Raw genomic sequence first — 10,062 nt, forward strand, 5'->3', positions numbered from 1 at the left:
GCAACACATATTCTCTCGTTATTTGAGATTTATTTATTTATTAGGTATACCGCGTTCTCCTGAATGTCTGCCTGGAGGCTAGAAGAGGGCAGCAGATCTCATTACATATGGTTGTGAGCCACCATGGGTTGCTGGGAACTGAACTCAGGACCTCTGGAAGAGCAGTCAGTGCTCTTAACCTCTGAAACATCTATCTAAGCCCACAACATGTAGTCTTACTTTCTGGGCCATCTCTTCAGCTCATGCCTCATTTTTTAAATGCTGGGATTGAACCCAGGGCTTCACATATGCTGAGCAAGCACTCTACCAAATGAGCTACAGTCCCAGCCCTGTCTCTGTAGTCTTGTTACTGTTTGTTGTTTGTTTGTTTGCTATGCTCTTGACCAGTAGCCCAGGTTGGCCTAAACACATCAAGTACGCCAGGCTGGCCTTGAGCTGCAGAACTTCCTATCTCAACCTCCAGAATGTCGGGGTAGTGGATGGACCCCATCGCCCAGTCTGTTTCCTCTCCCTGTAGAGCGCCTGTGTGTAGATCTCCGTGAGGGCTGTTTGCTGGCTTTGTCTCAGCTGTATCCCAAAATTCCCTGCACCACTCAATAGCAGAAGGGTGGGTGTTCGGTAGCTGTTTAATCTTGTCTGATAAGAACCCTGTCCCTGCTGTGGTGACCTCGCACCCTGCTCCTGTTTGTCACATGGTTTCTGCTCAACACCTCTTCCTCCCTTCATCTTGTCCCTTCAGGACTGTTGAGAGCTACTCTGGGCTTGACTTTGCCACCTCTGTTCGATCAAGTACACTCGGTTTCGTAATCACCAGCAGTCCTGTCTACATACTTTGCAGACACCCATAGGGCAAAAATGGAATCTGTCTGCTGTTGCCTGAGGCCAGGGCCCCTACTCCTGGCTCAACTTACTGAGGTTGAATGGAAGTGAGAGAGAAAACAGTAACCTTGATTAACATATTTCTGCCCATAGCTTCTGGTTCACAAACTTCTGCTACGAGTGTGAGGTGCAAAGGGTTTGCATGGGAGATCCCAACTCTGCCACTGACCCCCCCCCCCCAAGCAGGACAAGGAGCAGAAGACTTAATCTCTGCAAGTCTCTCTTTCCTCAACTATGAAACCCAGCTAAGAATAGGACCGACCTCCCTGGAGCTACTGTGAGGATTAACACAGGGGCTGGTAAGACGCAGAGTTCAGTAAATACCAGCTAGAATTATTGCTAATCACATAGGATTTATGCAACCATTAGACCCACTGAATTTGGCCGTTGGTCTGTCTCTTTATTCCACACACACTTCCTGAGACAGGGCGCGAGAACTCGGCGTGCCTTGGGCACTCTGAAACCTTCCGTGTGACTGGGGTGTTGGGTGAGATGGGGTGAGACCGGAGATAAGACCGAGCAGGTGCCAGCCCCTGAGAGATCTGGGGCCGGGTTGGGGAGCTTTGAACTCTTCCAAGAGCAGTGGGGAGCCAGGGGAGGCTATAGAGAAGAGGAGGGGCCAGGTCAGAGAGCATCAGAACGATGCCCTTTTGGGGTTATGGTGGGCCCATCCCAGGAAACAGGCTGGAGATGGGTAAGGCTGAGGTGACGGTCCATTTAGGAGAGGGTGGGTTCTGGAGAGAAGCCCCCTGAAGTTGAAGATTGTTGTTGGTTGTTTTTATTTTTTACTCTTTTTTGGGGGCACCTATCTCCCAAATAAAACACATGGAGGCTTATTTCTTCTTATGAATGCCCGGCCTTAGCTTGGTTTGTTACTAGCCAGCTTTTCTTAACTTAAATTATTCTATCTTTTGCCACTGGGCTTTTATCTTTCTCTATTTCTCTCTCTCTCTCTTACTTCTTTTTCTATGGCTTGCTGTGTAGCAGGGTGGCTTGGTCCTGATGTCCTTTCTCATTCTTCTTCTTCTCTTGCTTATCAATTCTTGCCTCCTACCCCCCCCCCCCACCGCCCGAGATTTCTCCTCCCATTTAGTCTCTGCCTGCCAGCCCTGCCTATCCTTTCTCCTGCCTTACTATTGGCCATTCAGTTCTTTATTAGATCAATCAGGTTTTAGACAGGCAAAGCAACACAGCTTCATAGAATTAAACAAATTCAACATAAAGAATGTAATACATCTTTGCATAATTAAACAAATATTCCATAGCATAAACAAACGCAATACACCTTTAATTAATATTTTATAACAGAAGATTACATCAGTTCCTAGTCTGTGGTTTCAGGAGTTCTAGAAAGATCCTAACTAGACTAATGGTATCGTTGGTCCCTGGGTGTTCTCTGCCAAGAGGTAGATGCTATATAAACTAAAATTAGCATGACATAGCTCAACTGGTAGAGTGCTTGCCTAGTATACACAAAGTCTTGGATTTGATCCATAGTACCACATTAACAAAAAACAAAACAACAACAACAAAAACCCCACAGGTATACAGGGCTAGAGAGATGGCTCAGTGCTTAAGAGCACTTGTGGCTGACTGGGTGATTGTGGCTCACAATCGGGAGGCAGAGGCAGGAGGATCAAAAGCTCAGGGTCATTGTTGGAGGTCAGCCTGGGCTACATAAGATCTGGTATCCCAAAAATATGTGTGTGTTGGAGGGCGTCTTCCAATACTAGGTATTAAAGGCTTCACACACACATGCTGGATGGAGCAAGTGCTCTACCGCTGAGCTACATCCCTAGTACAACCCTGTGAGTGTGCGTGTGTGTGTGTCCGTGCGTGTGCACTTGGAGAGCAATCTTAGAACCTTGCACGGGTGTTCTATCATTGAGGTACATTCTGAGTCCTGTCATTATTATTATCATTATTATTATTATTATTATCATCATCATCATCATCATTATTATTAATTTTGGTTTTTCGAGACAGGGTTTCTTCATAGCTTTGGAACCTGTCCTGGAACTTGCTCTGTAGACCAGGCTGGTCTTGAACTCACAGAGATCCAACCGTCTCTGACTCCCAAGTGCTGGGATTAAAGGCTACTAAATTTCATTTTGAGCCGAGGTCTCACAAATGGCCTTGAACTTTCTAATCCTCCTGCCTCCCTCCCCCTTCCCCCAAGTGCTTGGGTTACAGACCTACACCATTGCCCCTGCGGCAGTTGTAGTCTATAAAACTGCCCAGAATACAGAATGAGCCACTGCTCTGAGGGAAGATGAGAGTCGGGTTCCCAAAAGAGTGGCTACATTTTCACCAGCCAGTCAGTACACAGCTTTGTTTACTTGTGGGTCTTTGTTCAAATATATGTCGTTGGAAGCCAGTAAGATGGCACATCCAGCAAAGGTGCTTGCCACCAAGGTGACAACCTGTGCTGATCCCAGGACCCACAGAGTAGGAGAAAACTGACTCTCCACAAACATGCTAAGGCACGCACAGGCTTGTGTATACACACACATAAATAAATACAATACACATTTTTTACTTCCTCAATGTTATTACATTTACTTGTTTATTTGTTGTGTGTGCACATGTAAATACGTGGGCAACGGTGTGCCACAGTGCACGTGTGGAGATCAGGGAACAACTCCTGGAAGTCATGTGGGTCCCAGGGATTGAACCGGGTGGTCAGATTTGCTGGCAAGTAAACAAGCTGAGCCACCTCCCTGACCCGGTAAATAGATACTGTTGCTTCATTGACACTGAACTCCAGACAGCAGCATCCAGCTCCTGTCTGACGGAGCTTGTCTAACACAGACTTGTTACTGTCTGTTTTCTTTTGATTTTGATACAGGTGGATCACATGAGGTCAGCCTAGGCTACAGAGAAATGCAGTCTTAAACAAACAAACCATTTTGTTATTCTTTCTTTTCTTTTTTGTCTTATTATTGGTGCTGGGGATGGAACACTTGCCAAACAAACTCTCTCCTGTTGAAATATTTCCTCAGCCCACTGTTTTTTTGTTTGTTTGTTTGCTTGCTTGTTTTCCTTTTTTGAGAAAAGGTTCTCTGTGTAACAGTCCTGGCTGTCCTGGAACTCACTTTGTAGATCAGGTTGGCCTGGAACTCACAGAGATCCGCCTACCTCTGCCTCCTGAGCGCTGGGATTAAAGGTGTGTGCCACCACTATCCAGTTCTCAGCGCACTTTTATTAGTCGATTATTATCATTATTATTTTGCAAAGATTTGTTTGTTTTCAGTGTAGGGGTGTGGGGAGTGGGGGGTGGAGGTCCCATCCCTGCAAGGGCCAGAAGAGAGTATTGGATCCCTAGAGCAGAGTTACAGGCAGTTGTAGGGCACCCAAGACTCAGGTTGTCTACAAGAACAGCAAGAGTCCTTAACCACTGAACCATCCTTCCAGCTCCTCAAAGTTGGACCTTTGTCTGGAAAATAGATCAAACGTCTGTTTTCCAGGATTCTCAAGTTGGATCATTCATGTGTCAAGTCCTGAAGGGCCACCCATCCTGCTTATCGGCTCTTTGTTAGAGAATGCAACAACCTTCAGCCTTCCTCTGATTGCCAAGCGGGCCTATGACCTCAAAGAGTCATAATAAAAAATCTAAAGTCAGATGGGAGGGCTGTGTGGCAATGCCCAAGAAAGCTGCACTTTCTTTCTCCTCTGACTGAGGAATTCTCTGTCAAGGCCAGAGCAAGTGAAAATGTGTCGCTTCTTGAAAATGGGGGACAATGTTAACAGGCAGCAACATGTTCAGGCAGTGCCGCCACCCCTGCTTATGAGGCTGGAACCTCCCGCGCCCATGCTCAGCAGACAGAGTGCATCGGAGACAGTGTGTCGCATGCTAGACTGGGAGACTTGCTTGGAAGGGAGGAAACTCAACTCATGAGTGCTCTGTTGAGCTGCTGAGGGTCAAAGCAAGTCACAGAAGGTCAAAACAGGATGCTATTTATACAAAATTGAAAAACAGGCAACATGACACCCTATGGCAGTGATGGATTTATACACATGGAGCAAAATGGAGCAAAATCTTTTTTCCATTTTAAAGTCAAGGGTAGCAGGCACCTCACTGAAGCTAGTGGCTGCCTCTGGGAAGAAAGGGCAAGATTTGAAGAGGAAAAGGCACACAAAGGGCTTCGGCTATTTGAGAAATTGTGTCTCCTATTGCATTTATTTATTTAGCGTGGGGTGAGCCTGCGTGGCATGGCCCACATGTGGAGATCAGAGGACAACTTGCTGGACTTGGTGATCTGCTTCCACTCTGTGGATCCTTGGGATCAAATTCAGGCTGTCAGAACTGAAGCAAACACCCTTACGGACTGAACCATCTCGCCAGCCCTTCAAGTGTCTCTTTAACAATGTTCTGAACAGGAGCTGCAAGTACCTCTACATCAGACAGAAGGACCCTAAGGCAGAGGCACATTCATCAGAGATTCAAAGATCGACAGGAAAAAGCAGTCAGGAAAGGGTCCCAGGAGGAGCCCTTGGAGCTGGCAGGCGGGAGGACTGGAGGAAGAAGGCTTGGTTCCCAGAGCTCAACTGTGAAGAGGGGAGTTGTGTGTGTATGTGTATACTCCCTAGCGCCAGGCCTGGACTGTCCCCTGCCACACCTGTGTGCTGAGGTCACTCTGGGTGACCCCAGTGAAGCAGTTGTTGCTAAATGGGGAGGTGCAAAGCTCCCCGGATCATCAGTGAGCTTGGGGGGAGGGCTGTGACAGGCTGGGGGCCTGAGGGGGCCCCTCCCTGGCTCCTCCCAGCAGGCCCAGGTGGCCACCTCTCTAGACTGACCTTTCTGTTCTAACAGAACAAATGTGACTGCCATCCCTGCAGCCCAGGTTCACAGCACTGACCCTAAATCCCCTGAGCCAGAGAGCGTGGGTAAGCCTGGAGATATCCACAGAAGCCCTCTGGATGGGAGCCAGAGAGTGGCCTGGCATCTGCAGACCAGATGGAATATTGACACTTCGTGTCTGTGCCCAATGACTGTGTCTCCATGACTCAGTTTCCCTGCCAGTAATCTGAGAAGTATCATTCTGATCACTAGTGCGTGTCGGACTTCACAAGCTCTTGGATAAAATAAATTAAGAAAAAGTGAGTGCAGTGCCCAGGACCTGTCATCAAGGGCACAGTATTATCCTCGTGTCGTCTTCTGCTAGTTTGGGTTTTTTCATAAGCAACACAGACTCATGAGAAAAATCAAATAGTGCAAAGGAAACAGCTATTTAGGACTTTCCCAAAAGACATGTAAGGACATGTGTCATTTATGAAGAGAGGTGTGTGTGCCTGTGTGTGTGAGTGTGTGAGAGTGTGTGTGTCTGAGAGTGTGTTGAGTGTACGTGCATGTGTGGGTGTGCGTGCGTGTGTATGAGTGTGCCTGCGTGTGAGTGTGTGAGCAAGTGTGTGCCTGTGTGTGAGTGTGTGAGAGTGCGTGTGTGGGTGTGCATGCGTGTGTGTGAGTGTGCGTGTGTGGGTGTGCGTGAGTGTGAGTTGAGAGTGTGAATGGGTATGTGTGAGTGAGCGTGTGTATGTGTGTGTATGTGTGTGCGTGTGTGCTTGCTACATGCCTGAGAATGCCTGAAGAAAGCAGAAGAGGGTGTTGGATTTCCTGGAACTAAGTATATGAATGTGGTTGTGGATGCTGGGAATTGAACCTGGGTCCTCTGCAACAGCAAGTGTCTTAATTTTTTTTGTTTTTGTTTTTGTTTTTCGAGACAGGGTTTCTCTATAGCTTTGGATTCTGTCCCAGAACTAGCTCTTTTAGACCAGGCTGGCCTCGAATTCACAGAGACCCACCTGCCTCTGCCTCCTGAGTAATGGGATTAAAAGCGTGCACCACCACAGCCCGGCTAAATTTTCTTTAAAAGAAAAAAACCAAATTTCCATTTTTTGGACACAGAATCTCACTGTGTACCCCTGGCTAGCCTGAAATCCACTGAGATCTGCCCAACTCTGCCTCCTGAATTCTGGATCTAAAAATATAAGCCACACACACACACACACACATATCACCTGCACATGGGCTCCATCTGGAGGTTAGAGGCTAATCGTACTATGTGTGGGAGTCAGTTCTCTCCTTCCAGGGGTGGGATCACACTAAAGTTGTCAGGCTGGGCAGCCAGTATCATTATCTGCTGAGCCATCTCCCAGCCCCACCGTGTAAGGGCTTCTGCCTTAACTAGGATATTTAGAGGAGCTGTGAGGGTGGGGTTGAATGCACACTGGTCCTTAGTGGGTTTTAAGGGACAGCAATGTGGTTGAATGGTGACAATGGGCCTACATAGATGTGCAAAGAGACATACGTGCATAAAAACAACAAATGCACATTTAAAAATTTCAATATGTAAATGATAGCAAAAATGGAGTTGACCTGTGCTTTGTTTTATAACTTATTATTCTATGAAGAAAAGCATAAATCGGTTCTCATTAGGGGCATTTGTGCTTTCTGAGAGTCTCAAAACCTCTCTAGCACACATATGTACTTTTCATTTTAATTTTTCAAGAGTTTTATTTTTTTGTTTTTGTTTTTTAAGACAGGGTTTCTCTGTATAACAATCCTAGTTGACCTGGAATTAGCTCTTGTAGACCAGGCTGGCCTCAAACTCACAGAGATCCACCTGCCTCTGTGTAGCCCTGGCTGTCCTGGAACTAGCTCTTTTTTTTTTTTTTTCGAGACAGGGTTTCTCTGTGGCTTTGTAGCCTGTCCTGGANTTTTTTTCGAGACAGGGTTTCTCTGTGGCTTTGTAGCCTGTCCTGGAACTAGCTCTGTAGACCAGGCTGGTCTCGAACTCACAGAGATCCGCCTGCCTCTGCCTCCCAAGTGCTGGGATTAAAGGCATGCGCCATCACCACCCAGCATTTTTTGCATTTCTTTTGAGATATTCTTCCTAAATTGTCCAGGCTGCCCTCAAACTCATTATCCTCCAGCCTCAGCCTCTTAAGTGCTGTGGGTACAGGCATGCACCGCTATACCTGGCTTTCTGGAATATTTAATTTAATTAATTGGTTAACTAAATTCTCCTGAGACAGTATTTCAGTTTGTCCAGGCTGACTTTCAACTCTCCACGTGGCTCAGGCATATCTTGAACTTGTGACCTCCTGACTCAACCTCCCAAGTCACTGACATAGAAGGTCTACATCATCATACCTAGTCAGATCTGTTAATTTGATTGTGGCAGGTCTTACTGTGTATCCCAGGCTGGCCTGGAACTCACTAGCTCAGGACAACCACCTCCAGATCACAATCCTCCTGACTCAGCCTCCTGAGTGCTGGGATTACAGGCATGCACCACAACACCTGGCTTTATTGGAGTATTTTGTATTTATTAATTTTATGGCTGGTGTGGGTGTGTGTATACACATTCCCCAGCTCATGTGTTGAGGTCAGAGGCCCACCTGTGAGGGTCAGTTCTGTCCCTTCACCATACTGGTTCCAGGGGTTGAAGACTAGTTGTCAAGTTTGGTGGCAAGTCCCTTTACCTGGTGATCCATCTCTCCAGCCCCTTGGCGATCTTTCTATGCCTTTCCTGCTTTCTGAAATGGAACATGAAAAAGACAAAGATCAAAGGAAACTCTACTTCAGCCCCGTCAGGCTCCTCAGGGGCAATCACCTAAGCCAGTTTCCTGGGGATCCTTCCAGAGCCTCGGAGAGCTGTGTTGTGTCTATATTAATAGCCAGCTGTAGTAGTAGTGGAAACTTGAGTGGTGCCCACGTCAGGATTGTGAGTCACCCAGGCCTGGCACGAACCTGGCGCCCTCTGACTTGGTGTAAGGCGATGCTGCTCTCGGAACCTCAGTTTCCTGCTATACAGGCTGGGGACAAAGCCTGGCCCTGTGGACAGCTGGGAGGGAGCAATGTAAAGCCCCTGCTCCAACCAGGGTTAGGGCGGGTTGTGGAGCGCAGAGAGATACTATGACCCACTGTACCCCCAGCAACCTCTGCTCGCCTGTCTCTAGAGGGGGGAATGAGGGTGGACCGCTGGGTCTGGGAAGGAGGGCTGGGGTTTGGAGGAGTCCTTTGTGTCTGAGAAAGGAAAGATGGTAGTCGGACCCCGGAGTCTGAGGGAAGAGAGGCTGAGATCTGGATTCCTGGCTATGTAGGAGTAGGTCTAGGTCTGAGGGAGGAGAGGCTGAAGTTTGGAGGAGACCTTTGGGTCTGAGAAAGGAAGGATGGTACTTGGACCCCAGAGTCTGGGGGAAGAGAGGCTGGAATCTGGATTCCTGGCTATGTAGGAGTAGGTCTAGAGTCTAGACCCCTGGGTCTGAGGGAGGAGAGGCTGGAATGTGGAGCCCTAGGTCTGGGTGTGGAGGACTGGGGTCTAGACTCCTAAGTCTGAGGAAGAGGGCTGAGGTCAGGGTGACCCAGTTTGAGAATGGAGGGTTGAGGTCTCGATTCCCGGGTCTAGGGGACCTGGACTCCTGGGTCTGGGGAAGGAGGGTTAAGTTTTGTACTCATATGTTTAAGGCAGGCTGCGGCTTAGGCTTGGTGTTTAGGAGCAGGGCTGTGGGAACAGTCCTAGCTTCTGGCCTTCGATACTCCCAGGCCCTAAAGGAAGGTCCAAGCCCTGGACCAGTTACCCCTGCTAGCTTTGAATGAGTCTCCCTTCCTTTTTCTTCTGCTCTCAGCCTGGCTCTTGGGGGTTCACAATATGTTTCGTCCCCTCTGTCCTGGGACCAGTGCCCAGAGTCCAAGCTGGTCTAAGTTTGGAAGAGGGAGGGAGGGGACAGCGAGTCAGGGGGGTGAGGGAGGCGTGTAGGGGGGACAGGATGTCTCTGTCTCTGAGCTGTCACACACACACACACCTCAGCCCAGAGAAAGGGAAGGACAAAAGGCTCAGAGAGACAGAACAAAGAGAGACCCAGAGACAGCCCAAGAGAGTCAGAGAGAAGGGGAGGCAGAGGAGAGAGAGTCGGGAGTCCCATGGGCAGACTCAGTTGACAAGTAGGGGAAGAGTATGTAGGGAAGTCAGAGGTCCCAGCAAACAAAGGCAGGGTAGAGCACCCTGGGGAGAAACAGGAAGAGGGAGGAAGAGGGTGGTGGAAAAAGAGACAGGCGAAAAAAATAGAATCAGATATGCTCGGAGGGTAAAAAAAAGATTGAGAGAGATAGAAGGAGGAACAAAGTCACAAGAGGGAAAGAGAGAGAGAGAGAGAGAGAGAGAGAGAGAGAGAGAGAGA

The sequence above is a fragment of the Alexandromys fortis genome, unplaced genomic scaffold (genome assembly GCF_014885135.2).
Source record: "Alexandromys fortis isolate MF-2015 unplaced genomic scaffold, M_Fortis_MF-2015_v1.1 scaffold_344, whole genome shotgun sequence".
Taxonomy (NCBI): domain Eukaryota; kingdom Metazoa; phylum Chordata; class Mammalia; order Rodentia; family Cricetidae; genus Alexandromys; species Alexandromys fortis.